The following is a 22345-nucleotide window of genomic DNA, read 5'->3' as shown; positions in this document are numbered from 1 at the left end:
CAGGCGCACGCCCGGCCTCGGCTGCCGCTGCTGCTGCCGCTGCTGCCGCTGCTGCTGCTCGGGGCCCGCCGCGGGCGGCGCGGTCGCGCAGGGAGCCGGGACGGCGCCGGCGGCGTCGCTCCCGCCCTCGGGGGCTCCGCGGGCCCTCCCCCCCTCCCTCCGCCCCTCCGCCGAGCCCCTGTCACTGGGGTCCCCGTGCAAATGGCGGCGGTGGCGGCAGCTCCGGAGAAGGGCGAGCGACGGCGGCAGCGGCGGCGGCAGCGGCGGCGGGACGCGCCTGCTCTGTAGCGTCCTCGCTCCTCCGGCCCCGGGGCGGGGCCTCCGCCGGCTCCGCCCCGCTCGCCCCGCCCCGCCCCGCCCGCCGCCCGCGCTCGCCCCGCCCCCGCCGCCCGCCAGCCCCGCACCCCCGGGGCCGCGCCGTGCGTCACAGAGCCCGCGGCGCGGCGCGACGGGGGCCGCAACTGCCCTGGCCAACCGTCCCGGAGCCGGCCGCGGCGGGGGCCAGCGTACCTGGCGTCCGGGCCCCTCCGACGCGCGCTCTACCGCCCGGCCTCCGCTTCCTGGTCGCTGAGACTGGGGAGGCCGCGCGAGGTCGCCGCCGGCTCCTCTGGGGAAGGGACTCTGGGAGGCGCCGCCCCGCCCCTGTCCCCTCCCCCACCCCGCGGCCTCGGGGACTCCGGGGGTCTGCCGGCAACTCACCCCCAGCTCGTTTCCTAAAACACTTTTTCCGGTGGCGTGGGGACACACCCCCAAGGGGGAAGAAAAATTGCCGCCACTCGCCCTCCCGGCCCGCATGGGGCACTGCGTGCCCGCGAGCCGCGCTGGTTCCCGGAGGCTGCCCGCGCCCCGCCCTGCTGCGCGCTGGCCAGGGTGCGTGAGCCGCAGGCCTTGGCAGAGGATGGATCCCCTCACCCCACCCGAGACGGAGAAACCGACTCCCAAACGCAGAGGTGGACGGACGCACATCTTCGTTCCGGTTGGGGGAGGTCACGAACCTTAAGTCAAAACCCACTTTACACATGTGCGCGCACAGGACTGCTCAGCCTGAGAAGAAACTGGAGCTGCCCTGGGTGCACCAACAGCCTGAGAAAATCCTTCCAGTTCAGTTTCTTAACGGAAATCTTACACTCAAACGGTGTCCAAAACCTTTGAATCCTAAAATGAAGACCATATTATATTTATATATATATATATAAATATTATATATCATCATTTAGAGATTTTTCCGAAAGGTGGTGGTTCACATTTTTTCCAATCCATGTAGGGCAAGAAAAAGAGAAAAGGAATTTTTTTTCCCCAAACTGGGAATTTAAAGCTGGTGCACTTTACCACGGAGCTACATCCCATCCCTTTTCATTTTATTTTTTAAAAATTTGAGACAGGGTCTCACTAAGTTGCTTAGGGCCTCGCTAAGTTGCTGAGACTGGCCTCAAACTTGAGATGCTTCAGTCTCCAAAATCCCTAGTATTACAGACTTGGCGCCACCACACCCTGCAGAAAAAGGGAATTTTCAGTATTTCCAGTCATCATGAGAAAAAAAGAATAAGCGCATCCAATGTGTGACCTTTAAGGTTGGTGCAAATTACAGAACAAGTCCCTGACACCTGATTTCAGCCTTCTGCTTTGGGAGCTCAATATCCTGGAAAGTGTTTTTGGCAAAGAATGAAAAACTATTTATCAAAGAATGAAGCATCGCTCTACCCTTTTTCTTGCTAAAAGAATATCATGGCCATAAATACAAACATACACAAGAAAGACTTTCAGAATGCTGGTTCGTTTTATTTGTTGTTATTGCTTTGCTAGAAATTAGTATTAAAAGTTTGCTCAGAATGAAATTCTCTAATGCTAAGATTTACATAAGCCAGGAAAATAAGTAATGATATTTTTTATGCCATTCACATTAGTGAACAAAAATAAAACGTGGTATAGAAATAGATTTCATTTGATGCCTTCAAATTTGTTTTAAATTTTTAAATAAAAAACTGAGAGTAAAGCTCAGTGGTAAAGTACTTGCCTGGCATTCACCAGACCCTGGGTTCAATTCCTATCACCTATAAAAGAAAATTAAAAAAAAAAAAAAGCAAGCCAAGCCAGGTGCAGTAGTGCACCCCTATAACCCCAGCAGCTCTGGAGGTTGAAGCAGGAGGATTGTGAGTTTAAAGCCAGCCTCAGCAAATTAGCAAGACCCTAAGCAACTCAGCGAGACCCTGTCTCTAAGTACTAAAAAAGGGCTGGGAGTTTGGCTCAGTGATTAAGCACCCTGGTTTCAATCCCCCCGCCCCAGCAAAATAAAGAAAACAAACATTACCAAAAGTCCCACTATCCAGAAATACCCACTCTGAAGACTTTGTTAAACACTCTTCTAAATATTCACTTCATGCACATACAAATGTCAAAATACAGGTACATCATTTCTCCAAATGTCCAAGAATACATTATATGCCACTGATATCTAAAACAGAGTGTTCAAAATTTTTCATAGTACACGCCAGAAATCGGCATTTATTATATTTAAGGGCACTATTAAGAACTACCAAAGTTTGGCAAAACAATCAAATGAGGTCTAAGGGGTATAGCCACTGGTAGAGTGCTTGCCTAGTATGGACCAGTCCCTGGAGTCCATCCCCCAGTACCGCCCTCCACAAAGATGAAAGGAGATAACCTATATAAAAGTACTTTGTAAACTAAAATGAGCCCTGAAAGGCAAGACTTAACTGTGTTTTCATTCAGCAGCAGGAGAAGCTGACTCGTTAACTCTCCCTGTAACTTAGCCATGTTTCAAGGTATTCAGCAAATTTTGGTTGAATGAATATCATCCATGCCAGGCTGAGCTAATTGCTTTAGAGGAGGTAAATAATCAACTGGGGCATTTGGCTGCGTTCCATGAATTTACTGTCTGGTTGGGGAGGCAAAAAGAGGTAAATATTTAATCTGAAATTGTAATCATTCAATTAATTCAACAAATATGTCTTGAGCAATTATTATATGCCAGATTCTGAGGATATAGCAATGAGCAATCCTGATAAAATCCTGCCTTCAAGGACCTTGTATTCCAGTGTGTAAGGTGAGAGTGTAAAGTCAGACAGTGATAAACTCTGTGAGAAAAGGAAAGCAGGCTAAAGGGATAGTGACCATAGGCTATTTTTAGGAGGGCTAATCAGGGAAGGCTGCTCTGAGGAAGTGATATTTGAGTAGGGATGTAAGCAAGGGAATAGCCTTTACCATCTAAGGAATGATCTATTAGAGGGGGTAGCAAGTCCAAAGGCCCTGAGGCAGGAATATGCTTTGTGTGCAAAATGATACAGCAGTATGGTTGAGTGTTGACTTGTGTCATGGTATAGAATCACAAAGTAAATGTTCTGGAAGCTTCCTTAACAATCCAACCCCAAGGAAAACACATGGATATTTCATATACAAAAATGTATTCACTTTCCCCAGCCAATCTGCAGTGCTCTACCTCAGGGTAATCTACTGCCACCTCCAAGGAGATAGACTACAGTAATTTCAGTAATCAACTTTAATTACTCAATTTTTTCCTATCACTATTTTGAACGAAAAAAACAGACATTTATTACATTTTTTCAGAACCATCCGCATTAAACTGATGAGTCAAAAACAATAGCACTTTCTCCCATAATCTAGTGCCCTATTCATTCTCAATATTCTTGTTTCTGAAGGGGAAACTATTGAATTGATGGTCTTAACTTGGAGATTTACTGAAACACCAAAGTTCTATAGGGAAAAATAAGTGGGTGGAGAAATGGAAAGAAAATTATCCAAGAACCACCAAAATTTAAATGTTTTTATTGATTTATTAAATTGAATAAAAAAGAAAGGGAATTATATATACAAACTACCATATTATAGTAATATCATTAATAATTGTCATTGTAACTAAATCTCTAACAGTATGTGATTAAATTAGTCCACTCTGAAGTTTATAATTACCATGACCAACAGTTACATGGCGATTACACCTTCAGTATTTAGGTTATGAAGCATTTGCTTCAGGTATTAATAATCTTGGACATAGGCCCCATTTGCAAACTTTCCCCTTTTTGCCCCAAATATACATCTTTACACCATGTTATTTTCCTACTTCATATATGCATAGAGGATTCCAACTATAGAAATCTTTTCAATGAGCCTTTGAAATCATAAGCAAAGTAGAAGCTTGTGGGTTTTTGTTTTTTCCAAGACAGTCTAATTTTCTTCCATTTCCACTGTCCTACAAACAAAATTGTTCAGGTTGTATGCCTCTCTGAGGTCTTTGGTGTGTGTATATGTGTGTGTGATGATTAATTTTATGTGTCAACTTGACTGGGACACGGGGTGCTCAGGTTAAACATGATTTCTGGGTGTGCCTGGCCGGCTGCTTCTGAATGAGGTTAGCATTTGAATCAGTGACTGAGTAAAGCAGGTGGGCATTCCCCAATCCCAACAACCAATTCACAGAGGATCTGAAGAGAATAAGCTGAAGAAGGGGAAATTTGCTCTGTGCCCAACTGCCTGGGCTGCTACATCAGACTTCTTTGGTCGGGACTGGGACTTACCGCACCAGCCCTGAGATTCACGGGAATACAAAAACAGCTTTCCTGGGTCTCCAGCCTGCAGGTGGCAAATGGGGGGATTTCTCGGCCTCTACAAGTGCGTGAGCCAATTCCTTCGTAAACCTTTAATATTTAATAAATATTCTTTAGTAAAGGTTATATTCCTGGAATATATCCTATTATGCTTTTCTGGAGAACCCTAATAGATTTTGGTCCTGAGAGTGGTTCTGGAGGAACAGAATGTTATGGATGAGTTTTTTACATTGGTTTCAGTGCTTTGGGAATTAGCTTTCTAATCCGACTAGATATGAAGATGCTAACAACTCTCTTTCTAGTGGTAAGGAGAGCTCTGATAGTCCATGGAGTGATCTGGCAATAAATAATCAAAGAATGTCTGCTTTGGATACTCCTAATCAAATATTCATGAGAAGCAAAAAGCTGAGTAACTGCATATATGATACTTTCAAACATTTTTGGAAACTTAATGAATATAATGAAATTGTTTCTAATGTCACTGGACATAAGGCCCCCTGGATGGGGGCTGGGGTTGTAGCCCAGTGGGAGAGTGCTTGCCTAGCATGTGTGACGCACTGGATTTGGTCTTCAGCACCACATAAAATAAATAAATAAAATAAAGGTATTGTGTCTGTCTACAACTAAAAAATATAAATACATATTTAAAAAGAAAGAAATGGATGGGCTTGCCAGTTGTGGTGATGTATATCTATGATCCCAGCTACTTAGGAGACTGAGGCAGGAGGATCAAAAGTTCAAGGCCAGCCTGGGTAACTTAGTACGACTCTGTCTTAAAATAAAATTTTTAAAGGACTGGGGAGGTAACTCTCAGGACCAAAATCTATTAGGGCTCTCCAGAAAAGCATAATAGGATATATTCCAGGAATATATCCTTTATTAAAGAATATTTATTAAATATTAAAGATTTATAAAGGAATTGGCTCAAGCACTTGTAGAGGCTGAGAAATCCTCCTCCAATCTGCCACTTGCAGGCTGGAGACCCAGGAAAGCTGGTTTTGTATTCCTGTGAATCTCAGGGCTGGTGCGGTAAGTCCCAGTCCAGAGTAGGAGAAGTCTGATGTCCCAGCTCAAGCAGTCGGGCAGAGAGCAAATTTCCCCTTCCTCAGTTTATTTTGTTCTACTCAGGCCCTCTGTGAATTGGTTGTTGGGCTGAGTGATGCCCACCTGCTTTTAAATGCAAGAACATCTGCATGGCATATACGAAGTTCTGGGTTCAATCCCCAGTACCACATGGAGTGGGGGGAAGAGAAGGAGGAAGGATAGGGTCAAGGATTCAATCAACAGCTCAAGGGATGCATAAATGACTCAAGGGTTTCTGTGTGTTCCCTGAAGGAGACCTTATCTCCTGTAGCCATAGAGCTGAGATTGCTGAACGTCACATGCAGAAACTCACCCTGTCACTGGCTGAACTACAGGCAGATTGAATTCCCATCCTCATAGGGTGTCTACTGTTAAAGTGGAGTTGTTGATTTGGAATGAATAAGATGCTGTAAATTAGAATGGGTTTGTGTAGGAAGGCCCTGATGAGGGGCTCCTCAATCCCAACGAATCTTCATTACCAGTGGAAGAGGCCTTCTATGTCAAGTGGAGGAAACATCTCCACCCCAGTGTATTGATGGATCCCTCTATGACCCCTGTCCCCCCAGATTAAGAATTAACTGTGCATAGCCTGAGGAGACTATGATGGCCTCCCTTGAGGCAGTGGCCTTATAAGACATGCTGGTTCTCCTCAGGACCCACCCCCACCTCCCCTCTTTGCTTCTAGGCCGATAACTAGACTCAAGTCCCAGAAGGCCCCTAAAGGTGGAGTTCAAGTGTGGCCCGTAAGGAGGTGTGCTACATTCCAAAAGAACCACTTGAGTTTTCTAATTTATAAAGACAGAAATTGAGGAGTGTGTAAGGGAATGGGTTTTAAGGATTTGATATAATGGTGGAAGGAACTAAAGGCAAAGCAGCCTGGACTGATTGACAGGGACCCCTGCGGAGTCTGCCTTTGATGTCGCAGCTCAAGGAGTTTGAAAATGCTCTCAGTTTGCTTGCTTCGTTGGTTGGCTTAAACATGGACCAAACTGTGGCCCAACTTGAGTAAATTGATTTATGTGGAACTTTTTTTAGCATGTGTGTATGTGTGTGTGTGTGTGTGTGTATCTGTGCTGGGGACTGAACACAGGGCTTCATGCATGTTAACAAGTGCTCTACCACTGAACTACATCTCTAGCTGCAGACTGAGCAAAATGGAAATGACCTGCCTTGGTATAACGTAGGGGGGATTCGAAGGCTTAGAGAGACTGCACTTTTAGAGTGGATTTGTCATTTAAGACCTACTCACCTACACTAAGAACTTCCAAAACACATACCTTTCACCAATACTGTGAGAAGTAAATTTGCGAGGTGGCCCCAGCACCCTTGAAGAACTCTCTGATTGCTCTTCTCTGTAGACCAGGCCAAATGAGAATTATGGCCCCAGAACATGGAAGCTTAAAAGCAGTGGGAATAATTGGATCTTACCCCTGCCCTGGGTGTGGGGGGTCAAGTTTTGGCATTCAGCCAACCAAGGCAAGGTGGGCACAGTTACTATAGTGGCCAACAGAATCAAGGCAGCAATCAGAACAGTCTGATTAATGCAGGCCTTTGGTGCTGGCTAGTTGATCGTAGTGTTCATAGAAGAAAAATAGAAAGGATGCTTCCATATTCTTACTGGATCTGTGTAAGCAGAAAAGTTTCAGTTCAAGTAAACGGAAATCTAATCTGAATAAAAAAAAAAAATAGGCATAGCCCCTCAGTGAATTCCTAGACTTCAGCCTGTTTACAGACTCAGAGCCCCTTGATGGAAGGGAGTCCTGGTCCCCTTATGGAAAGACACCAGTATGCTTAATAAAAAAAAAAATGTGTAGTGTTAGGTTTTTTTCCTAGTCTTCCTCAAAGGGACCTATGATCCTCTACCAGGGCACCAGTACACTGGGGAAAAGGAAATAATCAGATCTTCCAGGAAGTTCTGAACACTGGCTATCTGCTGACACTATTCCAGGATGCCAGAATATCACTGTGGCTTTTCTGCCCTCTCCATCCTCCTTGGGCACTGCTCCTGCTGCACTATACTTGCTCCAATGTTGGAGTCTGGGTTCTTGAGAGTACTGCAGGCAGCCCCCTAGATCCATCTTCGTGATTATCTATCTGGACCTCATCAACCATGATGAAATGTTCTCAGATGTTTACAAGATCTGGGAGATCACAGGTTGGGCCTGTAGGTGGAGGACAAGATGTTCGGTAGGACAGAGGGTAACATTGGTGACTTGCTCATTAGTGGAAGAGCAACCTCTGAAGGCCCCAGGGAAGAAAGTACTGAAAGCAGGGTCATCACTGGTGCTGAAACCCTGAACCAGTACTTAGAAAGCAGCCTTTGATGAGGAGTACATCAAAGATGACATGAAGTCAGGCAAAGACAAACTTGAATTTAGGATTATAGGCCTGTGCCATTGCACCCAGTGAGGTGGTTTTTTTTTTTTTGTGTGTGTGTGTGTGTGTGTGTTTTGTTTGTTTGTTTGTTTGTTTTTAAGAAAAAGAGATAGGTCATGTAGGCTTTCTAAAAATTAAATGCATTTAAACTCAAAACAAAGCCAGGCTCAGTGGTATATGCCTATAATCCCAGCAACTCAGGAGGCTGAGGCAGGAGGATCACAACTTTGAATCTAGCCTCAGCAATTTAGGGAGGTACTGTGTCCTGTCCAAATAAAATAAAAAAGGGCTCAGGATGTAGCTCAGTGGTAGAACATCCTTGGGTTCAATCCCCAGTACCACAAAGAGGAAAAAAAAAAAAAAAAACCTCATACAAACCTCAGTGTGGCCCACCAAGTAGAAGCTTCCCAGGGCCAGGTAAGCACCCAGTTGGCTCTTAAATCCATCTCATTATTTTCCCAGTTCTAGAATGCATAATTAGAATAGATATACTCAACACCAAGCAGAATCCGCATATTGACTCCTATATCTGTGGAGTGAGGGCTATTATGATGGGAAAGGTCAAGCAGAACCCAACCAGAAATATCTCAAACTAGGAGAATAGTAAACCCAAAAGAGCACATTCCTGGAAGAGTTGCAGAGATTAGTGCTGCTATCAAAGACTTGAAGGATGCAGAAGTGGCATTTCTAACCACATCCCCATTCAATATGTCTATTTGGCTTGTGCAGAGATAGATGGATCTTGAAGAAAGACAACAGACTGTTCTATGCTTAACCAGGAGGTGACTCTAATTGCAGCTGCTGAACCAGGTGTGATTTCATTGCTTGAAACATCCCCTTGAACCTGGTTTGTGAACCATTAAGCTGGCAAATGCCTTCCCCACCCCCACCCCCCATTTCTATCAACAAGACCCACTCACTATGGCAGACCCAGCTATGGCCACTGGTGAGTGCTCGGTCTGCAAGTAGAGGAGACCAACACTGAGATGCTGATATTCCCTAGGGTGATCAGCCAGCTACGCAGCAGCAAGTTGATTACAATGGACTATTTCTATTGTGAAAGGGGCAAAGTTTTGTTCTTACTATAATAGATTCTTACTGTAGAATCTATATGAATCCACCTTCCCTGCAAACCACCATCCTGTGGCCTTGTAGAACGTCTTATCCACTGTCACTCACTGCACTCCACCCAGCATTGTTTCTGATCAGGGAGCTCAGATTGTAGCAAAAGAAGTTCAGCAATGGGCCCCTGCTCATGGAACTCCCGGATCTTACCAGGCTCCCGCCATTCTGCAGCTGCTGATTTGTTAGAACAGTGAAATGTCCTTTTGAACATTCAGTTGTGGCACTATATATGACATGCAGCAGTGCCTTGCGGAGCTGCGGCAAAGTTCTCCAAAAGGCTGCATATGGGTTCAGACAGAGGTACAGGAATCAAGAGGTGCAAATGGGAATGGCATCACTCATTGTTGCCCCAGTGACCCACTAGTAAAATTTTGCTTCCTTTCCCCCAAAAATCTTACACTCTGATGGCCTAGAGATTTTAGTTCCAGAGAGAGGAATCCTTCCATCCAGAGACACAATGATGATTCTATTGAACTTGAAGTCAGGCTTGACGCCCATCCATTTGGGGCTCCTCAGTCCCCTGAGTCAAAAGACATAGGAGGGAATTCTGTAATAGTTGGAGTGATTGATCCTGACTACCAAGGAAAACTTGGACTACTACTCCAAATGCTCCCCAATAGTCCATATGGTAAAGGGAACTTGGACTTCTCCTACAGGTAAGGAAGAGAATGTTTGCAATACAAGAGATCCCTTAGGGCATTTATCATCATCATCACCATCATCATTGTTATTAACATCACACCTTGTGATTAGATTCCGTAGAAAAAAAATGCAACAACCTAATGCAGGAAGGGCCACTGATGGCCCAGATACCTTGGGCATGAAGGTGTGGCTCACCATACCAAGTGAAGAACCAATACCTGCTGAGGTGCCAGCTGAAGGCAAAGGGGACACAGAATGGGTAGGGGAAGAAGGAAGTTATAAATACTAGCCATGGCCACAGGCCAGCCAAGGACATGAAGAGTACAATTTCCATGAATATTTCCTCCTCCTTATTTTGTTATGAATATGTGTGTGAGTGTGTGTGTTTCTTTTACTCTCTTATCCCTTTATCATGCATCAGAAGATATGTGACCTTATATCATAGATTTTGAGTGTCAGTTTTACGTCACAGTATCTAAGTTATGGACTATCAAGGAGAAGAGTAAATACCACTCAAGGACTTTGTCATTCAGGTTTCTATCATAATAAATACCTGAGAAGATTAACTTACAAAGAGAATCAGTTTATTTTAGTTTCAGAAGTTTCAGTCTGTGATGGGTTGGCCCTGTTTAACCTGTGGTGAGACAGCACATCATGGTGGGAATACATGGTGGATCAGAACCACTCAGGGATGGACTGGGGATGTGGCTCAGGGGTAGAGCATGTGGGAGGCCCTGGGTTTGATCCTCAGCACCACATAGAAATAAATAAAATAAAGGTATTATGTCCAACTACAACTGAAAAATAAAATATTAAAAAAAAAAACACTCAGGGCCAGGTTAGGTGACGCAGGCCTGTAATCCCAGCAGCTCAGAAGGCTAAGGCAGGAGGATCATGAGTTCAAAGCCAGCCTCAGCAAAAGCAAGGTGCTAAGCAGCTCCGTGAGACCCTGTCTCTAAATAAAACACAAAATAGGGCTGGGGATGTGGCTCAGTGGTCGAGTACCCCTGAGTTCAATCCCTAGACCCCACCACCACCAAAATCCTCTTCAAAGACTCATCCCCCCATGACCTAAAGACCTTCCAGTAGTAGGTCCCACCTCCTAAAGGCTCCAATACCTCCTGACACTGGGAAGCAAGCCTTTTCCTCATGGATGTATAGGAGTGCGGGGGGACACACATCTCTCCTAGGAGAGTGGTTAGTGAATTTTCAGTGCTACGCAGAATAAGTGAATCATGTTAGGCAGAATTATGGCCTTGTTATTGACTTTATTTAGAGATTAAGTATGGTTTAAGGAGATGGGCCAAAGTCCTATGTTGAAAGAGGTGAACTTGGGATGATTAATTTTATGTGTCAACTTGACTGGAACGCAGGGTGCCCAGATTAAACATGATTGCTGGGTGTGCCTGGCCGGCTGCTTCTGAATGAGATTAGCATTTGAATCAGTGACTGAGTAAAACAGATTGATTCCCCCAGTATGAGTGGGCATCACCCAATCCCACCAACCAAATCACAGAGGGCCTGAATAGAACAAAATTAGCTGAGGAAGGGGAAATTTGCTCTCTGCCCGACTGCCTGAGCTGGGACGTCAGACTTTTCCGGACCTGAACTAGGAGCACCAGCCCTCAGATTCACAGGAATACAAGACTGGCGCTCCTGGGTCTCCGGCTTGCAGTTTGGGCAGATTGGGGGGCTTCTCAGCCACCACAAGCCTCTGAGCCAATTCCTTATAATAAATCATAGATAATAATAGAGATCTTATTGATTCTATTTCTCTGGAAAATCCTAATACTCTGTGTGTGTGTGTGTGTGTGTGTATGTGAAGTGCTTTATTGGCAGGAGAATTGGGGAGATGTTGGTCAAAGGGAATAAATTTCAGTTGATAGGAGACATAAGTTTTTGAGATCTATTGAACAGTATGGTAAATACAGCAAATAACAATGTAATAGGTATTTAAAAATTGCTAAGGGAGTGGACTAAATGGTCACTCTATAGGCAAAGGCTTGTAATCTCAGCGGCTGATGTTAGGAGGATCAAAAAGTTCAAGGCCAGCCTGGACAATTTAGTGAGATCCTGTCTCAAAATAAAATTTAACAAGGGCTGTGGATGTGGCCCAGTGCCAGAGTGCTTGTCTTGCTTGCATGAGGCCCTGGATTGGGTATGTGAGGTAACGGATATGTTAAATAACTTGATTCAGTAATTTCATTATGTATGTATCAAAATATGACCTTATGACCCATAGGTAAATATAATTATTACTTATCAATTTCAAATTTTGTAAAAGGCTTTATTGGGTCTGAGGACATAACTCAGTGGTGGAGTATATGCTTTGCATGTGTGATGCCCTGGGTTCAATCCCCAGCGCCAAAATTTTAAAAACTTAAATAAACACTTTAGTGAAAGTCTAATTTACATACTATAAAATTCACCCATTTGGAGCATAAATTCAATGATTTTTAGTGAACTTACAGGATTGTGCAACCATAACCACCGTCCAAGTTTAGAATACTTCTATCCCCCAGAAGATCTTTAAGGCACACTTGCAGTCAATCACTTTTCCCAACCCCAGCCCCAGGAAGCCACTAATTTACCTTCTCTAGATTTGCCTTTTCTGCCTAATCTCTGTTTTGACTGGTATTTGTATAGAACTTGAACATGGTGGGAACTATATGTCCCACAAAATTCCTAGCCCCAGCTGATGACCGAAGAGGAGGGGGAAAAAAGCAAGTTAGACTGAGAATGAGCACATTGTCTAATAATTTTTGGCCAATCTATAAAAGTCCAGACATTTTTCAGATTCATGTTTCCATAAAGCTATTAAGGGGACTCCCTCTACCATCATTTTTGTTTGTTTGGTGTGGTACTGGAGATCAAATCCAGGCCTGGCTCATGCTAAAATGCACCCTACCACTAAGCTACATATCCAGCCCTTTTTATTTTTTATTTTGAAACAGTGTCTGGTTATTTGCCCAGGTTGACCTTGAATTTGTGGTCCTCCTTTCTCAGCCTCCCGAGTCTGTGGGATTATAGGCGTGTTCTACTGCACTCAGCTCCCAGCCCCCAACTTTATTGTTAAGAAGGAAGCAGTGTCCTTAAGCAGTGCATACAAAGTAGTGATGGTCCCTGGCAGCCACACTGGAGAAAAAACTCAGAAACTCCACGAAGACCCAACCCCTGAAAGTGGTGCATTTTACTGTTTTATCTTTCAAACGCATCCCTGGCTTGCAGACTGAAGGATGAAGAATACCGCAGACAAGGTGGCCTTGCCTTAGAAGGTGCTCATGGACAACTGCTATGTCACCTGTCATTCAATAATCCAAGCAGTAAAATTCCATTTGTAAAGATGAAGGCTCCTCTAAGTTTTACCCCAGGATATTCTCTTGCTAAGACCTACATCGCTTGAAATGCAGGGTAAAACTTCTTCTCAAAGATGAGTTACTGGGTCATGAAAAATGGACTTTCCAATCCCATGTATGACATACAGTCTTCTTATTATTGTTTCTTGTCTCCCCTTGTTTTGTGATGGGGGTCTCACCAAGTCGAGTTCAAGTGATCCTCCCAACTTACCTTCCCAAGTCTCTGAGACTGAGTTGTGCACCATCACACCTGGATTTTCCATTTATATTTTCTTTTCTTATTTCTATTTTATTAAGTCAATTATTGTCTTCCTGATCCTCCCACATTCACACGATCCCCAGCCTGTCCCCAACGTGCCTCCAGAACATATAGTAAACCTACTCACTGCCCACCCTGCCCTCCCTGCCTGCTCAGTCCTCGCCTAGGCCACCACAGACCTGCCCATCTGTTGGTCGAGGACCGTCCACACTGCAAACCCTCGTTCCAACTTTTTCTCAGCACCAGGCTAGACTTCCCAAACCACTGATTTGAACATGTCACTATCTTAAAGTGTATAATAAAATCAAACTCTAGATTCCTTTTTGTCCCCCAAACCCCTTCCCCTCATTGTCTTCCACATCTCACTACGTGGTGATTCCATTCTTCAAGTGGCTGAAGCTGAACTCCTTGACATCAACTTGAACTTTCTCCTTCCTTCCCGCCGCATGTCCATATCATCACTGAGGCTCTGAGCTGCCTTTAGGTGACAGTCACCTTCTTCCCAGCAAATGCACCATTTGGGCTCAAAACGCCATAGTTTCTTGCTGAGATTTTAGCACTGGCCACCCTGCTTCCCCCCAAGCCTCCCTTCCAGTTATTCCCATCCAGTAACAAGGTGACCCTTTGAAAAGTTAAGCCCATTTTTCTCCTATGCCTTAAATTTCCTAGTGACTCTGCCTCACACTCAGAGATCATTAACCCATCCCCAAGGCCCTACCTGGTTTAATCCTGTCTTCTGTGTGGCCTTGTGTCCTGCTACCTGATCTCTGTGCTCTGGGCATCTGGGTCCCCTCACTGTTCTAGAACTTTCCAGTGTGCTCACAGGCAGGGCCTGTGTGCTTCTCCTTGTCTGTTAGAACACTCTTCTCCCAACTCTGTGTAGGACCCTCATTTCCTTCAGGTCTCTGCTCCAATGCTGCCGTCCTGAGGGGCCTTTCTGACTCTGCCTTTTCTGCTGCATTTATCCAACTTCACATTCTGCTTTAGCACTTATTTCCAGAACCCGGCATACTAGTGTTTGTCTATTCATTTGCTGCCCCTACTCCCCCTGGAAATGGGAGCTCCATGGCAAGAGGGCCTTGGTTTGCCATGATTCTAAGACGGTCTCCCATGATTCCACTCCCCAGTGACCATCTTTATGCCATTCCCTGTCCTTCAGGGTAGGTGGGCCCTGTGGCCAAGGGATGGGCTATCATTCCCATGACTGTGTTGTCTGTGGAAGACTCCATCTCGATGGCAGATTTACTCTAACTTCTTTCTGGCCTGGAAGAAATGAGCTGCCATTTGTGACCTGCCCAAAGGCAGCCGCTGGGGACTGAGGCTTCAGCTCTGGCCAACAGCTGGTTAAAATCCAGAACTGTCAGTCCTATCACCACCAGGAGACGAATCTTACAGCAGCTGGAGTGGGCTCCTAAGCAGATTTGTCTCCAACTGGGCATCCAGATGAGTGGGAAGTCCTGCTGACATGTGGAGCTTAGCCCAGTGAGAACCTGAGACACACACACATACACACACACACAAATAAAGTAACATTGTAACACTGTTATAATGTTACTATAACTCAGTGCAACAGAGCCCCCAACTCTTGACCCACAATATCAGAGAGATGGCTGGGGATGTAGCCCAGAAATAAGATGATTGCCTAGCTTGCATGAGGTTCCGGGTTCAATCCCCAACACTAGAAAGAGGAAAAAACAAACTTACAATATGTGTTTTGTTTCAAATCACTAAATTTATGGTAATACGTTATACAGCCATGGAAAACTAACACATTTTGTCCTTAGTTTTATCCTAAGTACTTAGAATAGAATGCAGCACATTAGCAGTTCAATAAATATTTGTTGAATGAATGTATTATTATGGAAAAGCAAATAGAGCAAACAAAGTAGACAACAGTGTTATAATGTTACCATATTTGTGTGTGTGTGTGTGTGTGTGTCTCTCTCTCTCTGCTTAAATGCAGAATCTCTCTAGGATATACAAGACAGTGACAGGTGAGGGAAACCGGAGACTTAGAAATCCAGGGAAAGGAGGAACCTTCACTTTATACCCCTCTGGACTGTCTGGGCTTTTGTATTAAAAAAAAAAAAAAAAAACTCTATAAATATCACTTCAACACACAAAGCACCAAAACAAAGTAGTCCCCTAATTTCAAACTTTTAAGACTTCCTAATTAAATCACTTCTTCGGCTCTTACTGCTTTCCTCAGTCCTCTGTTGCCTTCCAAAAAGCATCCTGGTCTTTGGTCACTTCTACCAAATCCCCCAGGATGTTTTGTGGTGAGCATCTTTAATAAAAGAATAGCCACAGACAAAATCAGACTGTACTCATCTACCTGCACGTAATGCTTCCGACTACCTTGCAGAGAAGCAGAAAGGCAAATTTCGTTTCCAGATATGGGTAAAGCCAAGCCACAGGGCCTATCCAGGCCTAAAATGCTAAATAGAGGGTGCTAGGCCGTCCCCTGCTGTTGTGTAACCAGCCTAGCAGACATTTCATTGGAGAAAAATTTGAATGATACAAGTTATGGAGTTAGCTAGAAATTTTGGGATGGTCTCATAGTAAGCTTTGAAAAGTGTGGTCCAAATAATCAGGGTAGGGTGCAATTATTATATTTGTTTGATTGACGTGAAAAAAAAAAAACCCAAAGGAAAATTTTCATGCAGAGGGCAAATGGACAGAACCCATTCATAGCAAGATAGCAAGAGAAAGTGAGCTAGAGGGTACGGCCCAGAGCCCTGGGAAGGGGCACCACTTGGGCCAGAAATAGCATCTGTTCCAAATGGCTAACCCCTAATCTGTTTTGAAATTAGCCTATGTAACCAATGTAAGACATGACAAAAAATAGTTCTCTTAGGGTAGGAGAGGGTATTCGAGACACAGAGAGTGGAATATTATCTAGATTTTGTTCTGAGGGGGGAGGGAACCAAGTTCCCTCATTAATTACTTATTTACCTTTAGTAATTAATGAGTGAGGAACTTTGACCACACACACAAAAAAAATCTTATTGATCTTGTTCAAAGTTCTAAAACTGGATCTGAAAACACACAAGCATAATTAATGTTCAATGATTAACCAATATCTATGAATTGATAACTAAAAAACAGTGAGTTGTAAAATATCTCTGAATAACTTCTTAAATCTCTCTCTCTCTCTCTCTCTCTGTGTGTGTGTGTGTGTGTGTGTGTGTGTGTGTAAGTAAAAAATACAATTTCTCACAAGTGACAGTATGGCTACATCTATTTCATTGTTCAATCTGTTCAAGCAACACATCTTGCCAATGTAGCTACAGGGTCATGACTTTGAACCCTCTGAAGACCAAAAGCTGGGCTTGGCCTCTTGGCCAAAATAACATCTTTTCCAAGAAATATCTGGATACTTGACTAAATAGCTGAGTTTCTCATTCATTCATTCATTCATTTATTTTACTAATATTTAACATTGGGGTACAAAGTGGCCTAAGTTAGGGGTCCAATGTTCCACAGGTGTGTCCTAGTCAATATGTAATTATGGTCAAATTCCTTTTCAATGGGCTGGAATTGGAGCTCTGGCAGGATGGTCCTGAAGGATGCATTTCTTAATGGGTAACCTGTAGCCCCTTGGAGCAGAGTGTCCTGGTGAGATTCTCTCTGACTCCCAAGTGATGAGAAGGACAAAGGAAAAATGATCAGGAAGAATCTAGCTCAACACATGTCAAAGAACAAATATTGGACATCTCTCCCAATCTTTCTAACAACGATAGGGACATATGTAGTAACTTCTGTCCTAAAACTGTTCAAATCTGTCTCACACTCTGATCAGGCACTTGAGAAAATTTGACACCCTTGTAAGCTTATGCTCATTGATGATATTATATAACATTGATGATATTATATATATAAATATATAGTTCATTTTCCCAAATAACTGTGAATTAAACATCTTGCCACCAAATATGAGAGACCCCAAAATAATGTTCTCTTACCTTTATTTCTTTTATAGCCATTCCAACCAATGGAATATGAAAGAAGCAAAAGAAAATGGAAAGTGAATAAGAAAGTTATTTGAAATGCCCCCGTGGAATGAGACAAGCTCTCATGTAATAGCGCACAGGGGACTTCCAGGAACAGAGAGGAGCAATAGAGAATTCATTCATTATGGGCTGGGAATGTAGCTCAGCAGTGTAGTGCTTGCCTAGCATGTGTGAGGTCCTGGGTTTGATCCCCAGCACCACCAAAATAAACTCAAAAACAAAAGAATTCCTCATTAAATGTCACATAAACATTCAGGAAAAGCTCAACTTCAAGACTATGTTAAAGTTAAGTACCTTTTTTGTGTCTAGCAGATGTCAAAGATGAAACGGCATGGTGAAGGGATGGGAGAGAAGAGTCTTATTCACTCTGTGGGGAAGGAAAAGGGGAACAAAAGATTCGGGGTAGTATTTTGATGTAATCTATCACATTTAAAATATGCACGTCCTATTAGTACAACCACTAAGGAAATCCGTATGAAGGGTCCTAGAAAGACTAGGAACCACCATATGACCCAGCTATGCCTCTCCTCGGTATTTATTCTAAAGAATTAAAGTCAGCCGGGCATTGTGGCGCATGCCAGTAATCCAAGTGGCTCTGGAGGCTGAAGCAGAAGGATCGCAAGTTCAAAGCCAGCCTCAGCAATTTAGCAAGGCCCTAAGCAACTTAGGGAGACCCTGTCTCAAAATAAAAAGTAAAAAATGGGCTGGGGATGTGGCTCAGTGGTTGAGAGCACCTACGTTCAATTCCTGGTGAAAGAAAGAAAGAAAGAAAGGAAGGAAGGAAGGAAGGAAGGAAGAAAGAAAGAAAGGGAAAGGAAAGGAAGGAAAGAAGGAAGGAAGGAAGGAAGGAAGAGAAAAAAAAGAATTTAAGTCAGCAAAATACAGTTATACATGCGTGCCCATGTTTATAGCAGCACAATTCACAATAGCCCAAATATGAAACCAGCCGAGGTATCCATTGTTGGATGAATCGATAAAGAAAAACGTGGTATATATGAATGAACACAATACACAATGAAGTTGCATTCAATCATAAATAATGTTATTTGCAGGAAAATGGATGAAACTTGAGAACATTATGTTAGATAAAATAAACCAAAATCAGAAAGTCAATGTCATATGTTTTTCTCTCATGTGAAAGCTAGAGAGGAAAAGGAAAAATTTGGGGGAATCTTATGAAAATTGAAGGGAGATCAGTATAGAGGAAAGGGACCAGTAGGAGGGAGGAAGGGAAAGAGTGGGGAAATGCTGGGGAATGAGAGTGACCAAATTATGTTGTCATATTATGTGCATGTACGAATATGTAACAACAAATCACATCATTGTATACAACTATAATGCACCAATAAAAAAAAAGGAAAAAAAATGTGTATTTGCTTTGACCAAATGTATTAGCCTGCTCAGGCTTCCCTAACTGAATACCACAGCCTGGGTGACTTAAACAATAGAATTTATTTTCTCAAAGTTCTGGAGGCTGGAAGTCCAAGATGAAGGTGCCATCAGGGTTGGTGGCTAGTGAGGCCTCTTCCTAGCCTGTAGATGGCTACCTGCTCATTGTGATCTCGTGACTCGTTGTGTCCTCTGTGCACATGCAGAAAAAGAGAGATCTGGTGTCTCATCCTCTTCTTGTGATATGAGTCCCCAGTCCTATCAGATTAGGAGCCACCTTTAGGACCTTAATCCCCTGCCCAATACCCCGTGCTGTGCTGCACACCTCTAATCCCTACAGCTCAGGAGGCTGAGGCAGGAGATCTCTAGTTCGAAGCCAGCCTCAGCAACTTAGCCAGACCTTAAGCAACTCAGTGAGATCCTATCTCTAAAAAAAAAAAAAAAAAAAAAAAAAAAAATTACTCCCCTAAAGCCCTATCTCCAAATACATTGAGGGTTAGGACTTATAAGAATGCCTCAAGTTACGTTGTCTGCAACAATCTCAGCATCCATCGAGAGGGGACCAGATATACAAATTAAGTCCCATTCAATCAACGAAGAACTACCATGCAGGCTTTGCTGTGAACGAGCCAGCACTCAACACTCTGATATGAAGAACTTGCTGAAATACTTCAAGTGAAAGAAGCAAGGTGTAAGGAAGCATGTGCACTATGATCCAATTTCTGTAATAATCATAATAAAATCTTAAGCACCAACATTTTCTGAAAGAATACACACACACAATGGCATTCATTACCTTGAAGGGGTAGACTTGGACCATAGGAAAGGATTGGTTTCTTAGACCCTCTGTACTATAATTTTGCCCACCTCTATGTCTGTGTGTAGGTATTATTTTTATGACAACACTTGTAGAAAATACTGTGTGTGTGTGTGTGTGTGTGTGTGTGAGAGAGAGAGAGAGAGAGAGAGAGAGAGAGAGAGAGAGAGAGAGACTAGGAATTGAACCCAAGGGTGCTTCACCACTGAGCTGCATTTCCAACCCTTTAAAAAAAAAAAATTGAGACAGGGTCTCTCTAAGTTACTCAGGGCCTTGCTAAGTTACTGAAGCTGGCCTTGAACTTGCAAACCTCCTGCCCGAGCCTTACAAATTGCTGGGATTACAGGTATGCACCACCATGCCCAGTTGTTGTGAACATTTCTGTGCAAGTTTTTATGTGAATACCTGTTTTTCATTCTTTTGGGTCCATACCTGGGAATGGAATTTCTGGATCACATGGGAATTCTACATTTAATTTTTTGAAAATGAATATTACCTCTCTATTGTGTTTAAATGTAATTACATGTCATGAATGAGACCACATAGGACAGGATCTTGAACATTCTTTTAATAAGTCTCTCATTGACCATGGTATTATTTATCTTCATTAAAGCAGTAATTTGGGTTTAACAATATATTTTGCCTTGGATCTGCTAGATGCCCATATAAAATAGACCCTCCAATGTTCTTGCTGTTGAATTAAGCTGAAACACTGTATCTCAAGAGGACATATGTAGTCTCTTGATAACTTTAATATCCTTAGGCAAAACTCAATGCAATAAGTAGCAATTACCTTGATTTTAGAGATGTTTACTTGTTTGTTTATTAAAAGCCCACTACTGGATAACTATCATAAAAGAATAAAATGTACAGCATTTGCCTAGCATTTAGGAGGCCCTAGACTCATCTTCAGTATTGAATTAAAAAAAAAAAAAGTTTAAAATGGTAACCTTTATGCTGCATATATTGTAACAAAAAAAGAATGTATCTTTTTTTTTTTTGATCAAATGCCCCTGAGTTCAATCCCTGGTACCCCCTCCCAAAAAGAAAGATATTGTGTATCTTTCTTTATGGGAGGGGGTACCAGGGATCTTTCTTTTTGGAAGGGGGTACCAGAGATTGAACTCAGGGGCATTTGACCACTGAGTCACATTCCCAACCCTATTTTGCATTTTATTTAGAGACAGGGTCTTATTGAATTGCTTAACACGCCGCTTTTGCTGAGGCTGGCTTTGAACCCACGATCCTCCTGTTGCAGCTTCCTGAGCTGCTGGGATAACGGGTGTGTGCCACTGCAACCAGCCATACACGTATCTTTTTAAAAAAATGCCTCTTGTTCTGTAATTTTCTTTTCGCTAAACCATCTCAACGGGTCTGGTCTGGTCATGTGGCTGAGTGTGCTTAGCATGCACGAGACTCTGGGGTTTGATCTTCAAACAATCCCTTAGAGATCTCTCAGTGTGAGCATGCACAGAGCTATTTTCTTCCTTTAACTCCAGCAGAACTCCATCATGACACCATATGGTAGCGACTTAACCACACCTCTGTAGATGAACATGTTTGCAGTCTTTCACTATTATAAACACTGCTGTCGGGAAATTCTTATAGAAGCTCAAATGATTTTTACCTGTTAAAAATAGGTCTTTTAATAACTTTATTTTCATTGCTTTAAATGTATGAATCCTCAATGCCCATCCAAGGAATCATGATGTTAGTTGTTTTGGTTTGGATCTGAAATGTCCCCCAAAGACTCATGTGTTGGAGGCTTGGTCCCCAATGTAGCCATGTTCAGAAGCGGGGCTTCGAGGAAGTGATGGGGTCATGATGGCTCTGACCTCGTCAGTGGATATCAATGAATGGGCTCCCAAGGTGGCGGAAACTGTAGGCGGTAGGGCATGGTAGGAGGAAGTAGGCTACCAGGGGCGAGCCCTGGGAAGGTGTTTCTCGTCCCCCATCCCCTCCTGTTTCTGCCTCTGCTCCCTGGCTACCATGAGGTCATCAGCTTTGACCTGCCATGATGTTCTGCCTTACCTCCGGCCCAAAGTAATGGAGCCAGTCGACCATGAACTGGGATCTCAGAAACCATGGGACCAAATAAGTCTTTCCTTCTTTGCATTGTTCTTGCCAGGTGTTTAGGTCACAGGGATGAAAAGCTAACACAGTGGTGATTCCTGCCCTCTGCACCCACCCCTCAACCCCAGACGCAGAAATGGAGGCACAGTGTGGATAAGCAACTTCCTATATTTTTTATACCTGTCTTTCCTGGGTGAAAATGATTTTTTTTTTCAAACTAGAGAGTACTGCTCTGATTTTTCAGTATCTCATTTTATCTCATTCCTGTTAGGCAAGAATTGACCATTGGCTTTTCATCTGTGGTTTGGAGTATTTCCAGCCACACACTCACAGAGCGGGACTCACAGATTAGCCTTGAAGTTAGTTTTTTTGGATCTCAGAACATACCAGCAATTTTGATTTTTAGGGCGAAAGGTTTCTCTCTTGAATTTCTTTACCGTGTAATTGGCAATGACTTTTGTGGCAGGAGTGGGGGAGGGACAGTGTATTTTCCCACTGGTATTTTTAATGTATATTTTTTTTCAATTCAAAGGACTGTGTTGTTCTAATCTTAAATACATCTAAATATAATTAAATCCAGGATCCAATTAATTTCCATCAAACAGAAATTGGGTCTGACAAATAATTTC

The sequence above is a fragment of the Marmota flaviventris genome, chromosome 18 (genome assembly GCF_047511675.1).
Source record: "Marmota flaviventris isolate mMarFla1 chromosome 18, mMarFla1.hap1, whole genome shotgun sequence".
Taxonomy (NCBI): Eukaryota; Metazoa; Chordata; class Mammalia; order Rodentia; family Sciuridae; genus Marmota; species Marmota flaviventris.
The sequence above is the reverse complement of the archived record's forward strand: the minus strand, read 5'-3'. Positions refer to the sequence as shown.